The sequence below is a fragment of the Halichoeres trimaculatus genome, unplaced genomic scaffold (genome assembly GCF_033239565.1).
Source record: "Halichoeres trimaculatus isolate MK-OKI-2021-1 unplaced genomic scaffold, fHalTri1.1 fHalTri1_scaffold_6, whole genome shotgun sequence".
Taxonomy (NCBI): Eukaryota; Metazoa; Chordata; class Actinopteri; order Labriformes; family Labridae; genus Halichoeres; species Halichoeres trimaculatus.
The window spans coordinates 37,082,722-37,093,244 of record NW_027437184.1 but is presented as its reverse complement, the minus strand read 5'-3'; positions in this window follow the sequence as shown (position 1 = coordinate 37,093,244).

Here is a 10,523-nt window from a genome sequence, read left to right as displayed (position 1 = left end):
TAGACTGAGCTGCTGCCGTTAGCTCAGCTTCCCGGTCAAAGACGTAACGTCTTTCAGCACAACTTTATTGACACAGTGACAAAACAAACAAAACTTGAAATAACATTTTCTATATTAACAAGATAACTTTACTTTAAAGCTTGCATGAAGAGTTATACCAAGGAAATATTATTTAATAAAATAGTTTTATTTTGTAGCTTTGATTGTTGCCATGGCAACCAATGACACTCTGACGGCGACAGCTACACTCCCACCAAATTACCTTTGATACATACAATACATACTAAGATCAAAACACTTCAAACCCTTCACATAAATCAAAGGTAATTTCAAACCACTTAAAGAGCACTTGTGAAAACCTTTAACCGAGTGGTGTAACAAACATTAACAAGTCCTTACTTTAACTGACATAAGACAAACTTTCACTCTCAGCTGACATCCTGTTAAACAGGTGAAATAGAGGCCCTCCTATATAAACTAAGGAAGTCTATAACTTCAGGAGCTAGTTATCACTTAGCCTAAGGCACCTTTGAGTTGCTTTCTACAAGTACAACTAACTTTTGAATGGGTCTTTCTATGATAGATGGCTTGCAAAGACGTTCACCGCTTTTTCCCAACTTTCGCTCTCCCATCTGCAATGTTGCTCTTCGTACCAGTCCATCATCATCTTCATGAACTCCAAGAACCCTGGCAAGTTTCCATTCATTACGATGGATTTCCTCTTCTTTGACAATAACAATGTCGCATACTTGCACATTTTGTCTTGGAGCATGCCACTTTTGTCTCAGATTGATATTTGCAAGATACTCTTTTTTCCCATCTACTCCAAAACTGCTCAGCCAGATACTGTACTCTTCTCCAGCGCTTTCTGGCATACAAGTCCTCTTTGATGAATTCACCAGGAGGTGGCAGTGGTACAGAGGATTTCATCGTCAGCAGATGGTTAGGGGTCAACGGCTCCAGGCTTTTGGGGTCATTGATACTGTCGACAGCAAGTGGGCGGCTGTTCACGATGGACATAGCTTCGTAGAAGTAGGTCCTCAAAGAAGCATCGTCTAATCTTCCAGCACTGCAAGCTAGAGCTGAACTAAGGACACTTCGTTTTGTCCTGATCTGCCGCTCCCATATTCCTCCAACATGGCTGGCGCTTGGAGCATTCATGCAGAAATCGCACTGCCTGTCTGCCAGATAGGTAGCGATTTTTTCTTTATCCATTTCCTTCATAGCCTTTTCCATTTCATTTTTTGCCCCAACAAAGTTAGTGCCCTGGTCTGATCTTATGTGTCTAACAGCTCCACGGATGGCTATGAAGCAGCGCAATGCATTGATGAATGCGTCTGTCGTCATATCTTCCAACATCTCAATGTGTACTGCTCTGGAGCAAAGACATGTGAAAAGTAGGGATGGGAATTTCGACTAATTTCCTAGCCGACTAGTCTCAAATTTTATTTGCGACTAGTCGACTAGTCTATAAGCAAGAAAAATTGCAATTTAATACACATATTAAGTTAAAAGTTTTAAATGCAAATGTGTATTTAGGAGATATTTTAGCCCAAACATTCAGGACAAACTGTTAATTTAAATTTTATTGATGTAACAACTGACTGAATTAAGTTGAACAAATTAAAGAGAAATCCATTTCTGGTGTGTTTGCCAATGCAATGCATGGCATTTATTATGAATTCTGTTTCAGTATGAAACTTGGATGCAGCTGCATGACAATTCCAAACATACAACATAATAGCCTAGAATAGAATTTCCCTGAAAACCCTGGCACTTAAAGTGATACTCCAGGATGGAACAAGTTGGGGTCCTATCGCAAGGTTTCGGGAAGAAAAACGGCGCTACCTCTGCTGCAGAGCCACAGCTAGCTACGAGGCGCTCGCTGCTTAGTGTATCAGTCCGCGTGCACGGCGTGCCAGATGTAAACAAACGCAGGTAGTCTGCCAGGACGAAGAGACACGATGAGAACTAGAGCCTTATTTAGCTGTGTTTTTGTGTGACCGAGCCCGGTCTCACTATCTTCGCCCTGCAGGTCAACATCGAGATGTCTTCTATGAATGTGGTTTCTCATCACTCCGGTAGAGCGGTTATAAGCGAGTGTCTGCTTACACAGCCGACAGGCGACCTTGCTGTCATCTGCTGCGTAGAAATACTGCCAAACAGTGCTGATTTTCTTGCGCGGTAGCGTCGCTATTTTCCCGCTTCACCTTTCCAAACTTTCTTCCCCAAACTCTGACGCTCTGCCCTCTACGTGACGTGTGGGGGGAGCATGGGGGGAGTGGAGAAGGAGCAGTTCTCTCCCTGTCTGCTCCCCCTGTAAACAAAGCAGCCGAGGCAGAAGCATGCAGTGATTAACCGACTAGTAAAAAACTAAACGTTTAATAAATGAGTAGGCGGTTAAACGATTAAACGACTAGTCGCGCACATCCCTAGTGAAAAGGAGACCATACCGTTTTTGCACTTTGCGACCTTGTTTTGTTTGAAATGGGCCGAAACAGTCCATGCCGCAGTATGTAAATGGAGGGGGGGGGTCAACTCGATCAAAAGGCAGATCTGCCATTTGTTGATCCTCTGGCGGCCTGCGTGCTCTTCTGCAGCGGACACACTGTCTTATGTACTGGGCTACCATCTTGCTACCTCCAACGATCCAGTAACCGTTGGCTCTCACTTCATTCAAGGTTTGTCCTCTGCCTTGATGTTGCGTCTTTTCATGACAGTGTGCGAGGATAAGGCGTGTGACAGCACTGTCTCTTGGAAGGACTATGGGATGCCTGACGTCAAAGGGTGCAGTTGCTTTGTTAAGACGTCCTCCTACTCTCAAAACATCATCCACGAGGTGTGGGTTGAGCTGATAGAGTTTGTGGTTGCAAGGTAACTTTCCCGTTTTCTTACTCAGTATTTGTAACTCCTCCCTGAATGCATTCTGCTGAGCAAGCTTGATAAGAGTGCATGAAGCTTTTCTTTTCTCCTCCACATTTAAGGGTTCCTTTGTCTTGGTTTTCTTTATCAGTCTTTGAATCCGAGCAATAGCATTCACAGCATTGGTCCACTTTGAGAACCGTGACAGTCGCTCTTCGGAGTTAAAGTGCTCTGAAGCGTCAGTTCTCAGAACTTGGGTTGCCTTGACTTCAGGATCTCCCACTAGCAGCTCTGTAGTTCCTTGATCTGCCACCACTTCTCTCTCCCATAGGAACTTTGGTCCTGTAAGCCAGCTTGAGTTGACTAGCTCTGACACTCTGAGACCCCTTGAGGCGTGATCGGCTGGGTTTTCTTTTGTGTCTACATAGAACCACTGTCCTGGATCTGTGATTTCTCTAATTGTTTGTACTCTGTTTGAGACAAAGACATGAAACCGTCTAGCTTCGTTGTTGATATAACCAAGAACAACTTGTGAGTCTGTCCAGAAGTACTCTGTGTCAATCTTGAGCTCGAGCTCCTGCTTCAGCACGTTGCTCACAGCTGCTGAGATCACTGCAGCAGTCAATTCCAATCTTGGTATGGTGACTACCTTTGTGGGTGCAACTCTTGATTTGCCCATGATTAGGGAGCAGTGAACCTTATCTTCCCCAACCAATCTTATGTATGAGCATTGACCATATCCTTGACAGCTCGCATCTGAGAAGTGATGCAGTTCGACTTTGAGGACCTGTCCAAAGTTACTGGGTGTGAAGCATCTTGGAATCTGGATCCTTTCGAGGTTTTTCAAATCATCCAACCAACTCTCCCACCTTGGCTTCAACTCACTTGGTAGCGGTTCATCCCAAGTCATGCCTTTCTGACACATCTCTTGTAGGATCCTTTTTCCTGTTAGGATAAATGGGGCTATAAATCCTAGTGGGTCATAAACAGAGGCAACAACTGAGAGAATTCCGCGTCGCGTCTCTGGTTTCTCACCAAGCAAAACCTTGAAGGAGAAGGTGTCACTCTCTGCGTTCCATCTTACACCTAGGACTCTTTGCATCGGAAGGTCGTCATGAACAAGATCCACATTCTTCACCTCAGCAGCACGTTCAGTCTCGCAGATGGACTCCAGAACCTCTCGGTTGTTAGAGACGAATTTGTGAAGGTGTAGCTTTCCTTTAGCACACACAGCTTGGGTGTCTTTCACCAGCTCTATTGCTGCCTTAGCTGACTCCACACTTATGAGGCCATCATCAACGTAAAAGTGTTTCCTTATAAAGCTAGCTGCAGCGGGATACTCGTGTTCATTCTGACTGGCCAGATATTTCAAACCATAATTAGCGCAGCCTGGAGACGATGAAGCGCCGAAGAGGTGCACTTTCATGCGGTATTCTTTCGGTTCAGAATCTGTGTCTCCTTTTTCCCACCACAGGAAGCGCAGGTAATTTCTGTCCTCCTCGCTGACATGGAACCTGTGGAACATTTTTTCCACATCACACGTGACTGCAACAGGATGCTTGCGGAATCGACAGAGCACTCCTGTAAGCCCATTTGTTAGATCCGGCCCTGTTAGCAAATGGTCATTGAGGGAAGTGCCTTCATGTCTCGCAGAGCAGTCAAAAACCACCCTGATTTTTTCTGGCTTTTTGGGGTGGTACACCCCTTGGTGTGGAATGTACCATGCTCTTCCCTGCTCTGGAGGATTGTCTGCTCTCTCTGCGTCGCCATCTTTAAACACACCTTCCATAAAGCTCATATAGTCGTTTTTGAACTTAGGGTCTCTGTCAAACTTTCTTTTCAAGGGCTTTAACCTGGTTAAAGCGAGCCTTTTGTTGTCTGGGAGGTGAGGGCGAACTTTAAAGGGCAGGGGCATCTCAAGGTGACCACACTCGTTCTCATGGATTTTTCCCTTTAAGATCTGCAGAAACTGGATGTCCTCCTGAGAAATGCTCTTCTCCCCCGGTCTAGTGTCTGCAAAGTCTGACTCAAGCACTTTTAGGACCGCAGCTGGAGTAACAGGTGGGAGCTCCTTGACGGATACTCTGTGACACAGACCAGTAACATCTTTAGAGTTCGCTCTGTTTGAGGTGCTACCCACAATGCTCCACCCAAGGTCTGTCTTTATTCCGTAGGGCTCATAGTCGCCTCCTGTAATGACTTTACGCGGTGCAAGAGCTCTGGGGCAGTCGTAGCCAATCAGGAGTCCTACGCTACAATCCATCAGCATGGGCATTTCATGTGCTATGACCTGAAGGTGTTTCCACTGATTGGCTGTTGTGCAGGTGGGGATGTGTGCGCGTTCAAGAGGGATGAAATCTCTGGTGTAAGAGGGAGGAAGGTTAATAAAGCTCTCTGAGTTCAAACCTTTAATTCTCAGGCCACTAACTCTCTGACTCTTCACAATTGAGTCCTTTGCTATCATAGTGGAAAGCTTCAGTTTTACAGGCTCTGTGGGTGTTTTTAGCTTTTCACACACCTCTTTGTCAATAAATGTATGGCTGCTCTGAGTGTCCAACAATGCATACACCAAAATCTCAGAATCTGGGGCACTAGAAGCTGATATCCAGACTGGAACAATCATAGATGTGCTCCCACCTTCATCTCCAGTCACACAGCATGACAGTGATGATGTACTTTCTCCAGCTTGTGAGATGCTTTGGGGAGGAGCCTTGACTGCAGGAAGACGGTCCTCATGCAGTGGAGTTGGATGGTGCCTTTTGCATATGCCACACATGGCTTTGTTTCTGCAGTCTTTAGAGTTGTGTCCTTTCCTCAGGCATGCAAAACACAGCTTATTTTCTTGAACAAACTTCCTTTTCTCTTCTACAGATCTTTCCATAAGCCTCTGGCACTTATGAAGTGAGTGATTTTCTCCACAACACATACATTTTACTTGGTTTGAATGATTCGCTGGTGGGCTCCATTTTTCTTTAGTCTTGTTGTTGTCGATATCCACAGATTTGGTGGTGGGACTCACATCTGAGGCTTTTACATTTGTGGCAAAGGTGTTTGCTTTTGGACGTTTTATCTCTCTGGATCCCTTTTCTTTAGACGGCTTTAATGCATACAAGGATGACACAGGGTTGCATGCGATGCGTGCTTCTTTTGAGACGAAGGAAGCAAACTCTTTAAAGCTTGGATAGTCTTTGGCCTGATCCAGCTGTTCAGTGACATAGCGATTCCATCTGGCTGTTATCCAATCAGGAAGCTTGACCAACATCTTCTGATTTTCTTCGCAGTCATTCAGCACCTGAAGACCTTTAACATGAGGCATAGCATCACTGCATGTTTGGAGAAAATCACTGAACTCTCTTAGCTTGACATACTCTTTTGAAGCAATCTTTGGCCATTTGTTTAGCTTCTCTCTGTATGCCCGCTGCACCACAAAGGAGTGACCATATCTGGCATTAAGCTTCTCCCATGCCTGTTCATAAGCTTCTTCATCCTTTCTGTAGAAGCTGCCCTCCAGAACTGACTTTGCTTCTCCACTTATGTACTTTTGTAGGTAAAACAACCTGTCAGCAGAATTTGAGCATCGTCTCTCTATCAGAGCTTTAAAGCTTGTACTCCATTCTGTGAACTTAAGTGGGTCACCTGAGAAGATGGATGGCTCTGGAACAGGTAGTCGAGTTAGTGCCATTGATTCCTGTAGTGTCTGCAATAAAGTTGCTTCATTTTTTGTAACCTGTCCTTCCTGCTGTCCTGTAAAGGGATCAAGTGGACCAGGATATCTTGCTTCACTGCGTGGAGAGCTGCATCTCTCACTCTTTACCTTTAACTCTTCATCATTGTACACTTTGAGCTTCGCTTCAATCACCTCAATGTCTCTTTGATTTTCTAGTTGTTTTAGCTGTCTGCGTTGTGCATCAATAGCAGCCTCCATTTCAATTTCAGCTTTCTTTGCCGCTAACTGTGCAGCTGTTTCTGCTCTTTTAACTGATATGCTTGGAGACTCTGCAGAAAGGTTGGAGCAGCTGCTGCGTGCAATGCTTTTGGAGGCAGATGATCCATAAATGGACTTAGCATATTCGTTGTCCAGCAGCATGCGTAATCTTGCTTTTTCAGCATCAGCATCAAAATCTTCTTCCTCTTCACTTAGACGTACTCTCATTAACCCGAGAAGATCTGATGACACAGCTGTGCATGCATCTATTTTCCTCTGAATTTCTTGGCTTGGTGTTATGTCATGCCGGATGTTTTCATACAGTTCTTTCATTTCAGTCTCAAGTTTTTCAACTGCATCCATCATGTTGTACAAGTCACTTTCAGAGCACTCAGACTTTAATTTTGAGCGAACTTCTTTGGCTTGAGTCTTCCATTTATCATACACTGACCTAAACTTTCTTTCCTTTTGTGCTGATTCTTGCTGTTTTAGCTCAAGCATTTTAGGTGTTAAACGTCTTTCACGGGAGGATTTTCTGGTGTTATCTTGTTTTGTCTTCGAAGGCCCAGGCTCTCTAGGCTCTGTATCAGTAACATCAGTCTCAGGGTGCTTATCCTTCATAACATTAGGTGACTTCTCTGTTTCTTCCGGCTCAGTATCAGAGACTAAGACTACATGCTCATCAGTAAGCAAATCTTTCTGCTTAGCTAACTGTACAGACTGAGCTAAATCTTCTTGAACTGACATTTTGCTTAGTTTTTTTTTTTTTTTTAAATGAGAAACAAACTGACTTGTTGTAATAATTGCAGTGTTTGAATAAAACAAACCTCAAGTTAAACCTGTCACTGAAGTGAATGAAACAGATAACAAATCTGAGCTTAACCTTGAACAAGAGCTAAAGATTTTGACTCTAGTTAACCTTGTAACAGCTGGAAGAGGAATCAAACATGCATCATCAAATGTATTTGTTTACCCCTTATTTAAAACACACTCTCAATCATATGTTTCAGCTCTTTGAACTTTAAGAGGAGAAAAAAGTCACTTTCCCTCTACACTAGTTGTGGAATTTTCCTTCAGTTCTTGGAGGTAAGATTTCACTTTAGCACAGTCTAACCTGATAAAGCACGCTTGAACCTGTGATCCAGTGCTGGAGATGGAGACAACGGCACGCTGCAGCCAACAGTTCATCACAGTGGAAAGGTAGGGCTGCACGTTGAAACCAACAGATCATCACAGTGGAAAGGTAGAGCTGCACGTTGAAACCAACAGTTCATCACAGTGGAAAGGTAGAGCTGCACGTTGAAACCAACAGATCATCACAGTGGAAAGGTAGAGCTGCACGTTGAAACCAACAGTTCATCACAGTGGAAAGGTAGAGCTGCACGTTGAAACCAACAGTTCATCACAGTGGAAAGGTAGAGCTGCACTGAAGCCTTACTCCTCTGCATGGGACGAAGCAAACAGGACTGCACGTTGAGACCCACGGTTCACCACAGGATGAAGCAGAGCTGCACGTTGAAACAGTAGTAATCCACTGCCGAGGGAGAAGCAGAACTGCGCGCTGAGACCTGGAGCTCACGGCGGGAAATGAAGCAGAGCTGGATGCTAGCACAGAAGTCCGTTACAGGGGACGATACACCTCCGAAGGATGGAATTGGGGCACGTTTTCACTATAACTGCCAGTCAGTAAAACTTGACGATTCGTACTGATGTCCACAAATCTTTTAATCTTCATAGAAGACATGAAGACACCGTGAAAACTGGAACAGTGGAAAATAGTAGTTCAGCCTTCGGCTCAAATCATCAAATTCACAGAGATTAACAATATATTTCATGACTTACTCTTATATTGAAAGTACATAAACACAACGTAAAACAATATTTACCTCGTTCGCCTGCTGACCAACAGTTAGAAACAAAAAGGACGAGATAAAAGCTTCCTCTACTACTCGCCATCTCTCTCTTCATAGACTGAGCTGCTGCCGTTAGCTCAGCTTCCCGGTCAAAGACGTAACGTCTTTCAGCACAACTTTATTGACACAGTGACAAAACAAACAAAACTTGAAATAACATTTTCTATATTAACAAGATAACTTTACTTTAAAGCTTGCATGAAGAGTTATACCAAGGAAATATTATTTAATAAAATAGTTTTATTTTGTAGCTTTGATTGTTGCCATGGCAACCAATGACACTCTGACGGCGACAGCTACAATGGTCCTCAGGAAGCGGAGGGACTCCACAGTGTCAAGCTGGGAGTCTCACAGCAGTGGCATATCCAGGACAATTTTACTGGGGTGGCCAGGATGGGACACAAAGTTAGTCTGGGGCAGCCGTGGTATCATATATCTATATATATTTATATATATAGATATTTTGGTTGCTGGTTCTTGGATGTGAGCTGGGAGGTGACGACGTGGACCTGTCCTTCCATCCATCGTTGTTGGGAACTCGCGATCTCGCTCCGGGGGGTGGATGAGCTAGCTGTGCTAATCCAGCGGCATCGTGCTGTTCACGGACGTGGCTGACGGAGCTGACATCGGACGCCGCGACACATCGGAGGAGCTTCGCCTGCTGTGAGCAGACAGGATCCAGGAGACAGAGACTGAACAGACTGCTGGGGAGGCTCAGTCCTGGACCCTGTGGAGGTGGAGACTGGCTGGGCTGGAGAGTGGTGGACGAGTGGTGGACGGGATGTCGTCATCTAATTTCTTATGGACATTTTTGCACTTTCTATACTCTTTCTTACTTTTGTTTTCTTGAATGCTGCGGTGACTCCTGAATTTCCCCTCGGGGATAAATAAAGTATTTTCTATTCTATTCTATTCTATTCTATTCTCATTTAGTTGAAAAAAAATACATTTAATACATCATATAAGTTTTTTAATTAAGTGTACTGCAAAGTTCACTTCAGCAATGAAAGGGTTACTGTCTTGAAACATGTTATCTCTATCAGAGCCCGGTTTGCTGGCTCATTAAGTGGTTAGGACTTCACGACGGCCAGGCTGTGTTTTGGTTTGGAGAGAGACAGGAAAATTGACCAATCACGATTTGATTTTTTGGGGGGCGGGACAAAAACAGAAGAGCATGGGCCTTCGTGAAGTCCGAACAGTAGGCAGAGTAGTGAGAGTGGTGAAAGGAATGGCAGAAGACGAGAACGAAGTTGTGGCTAGCTTGTTAGCATTTTTTCAGCGTGTTCGAGTAAAAATTTCATCTGGTCATGCTCGTGCGAGTGCTTATGTCTTAATACTCCACCTATCACAGGCACTGTGTAAGACATTGTGGATTGAATTCTCCCTTTCTTCCACTGGCTCAGTCAGTCTCCTCCACCTGAACTCTCCCCTGTTCTAAAGAGAGAGCGCTGTCGCGTACACGCGCAGCGGGCATGTACGTCACACACCGAAGACAGACAGAACTTCATAACAACACAACGTTTCACTATTGCAGAGTCAGCCTTCTCACTATATGATTCCCGCTGCTCTAAACTCTCCTGATTGAAGAGGATGCTGCGTTAGAGCAGAGCTACGTTAGTTTAACTCATGACATGTCAACACCAAAAAAGAAAGATAGAAAACAGCTAAGGCTCTGATACACTCTTCATCAAATAAATAAAGTATTTTCTATTCTATTCTATCAAGTGCAGCACAGTTATCTGTCTCCGTCTCTGAGGTCTACTGCAGCGTCTTTGGATCATACCAACTTAGAGGGAGGGGGTGGATGGGTTTTTTTTAGTTTT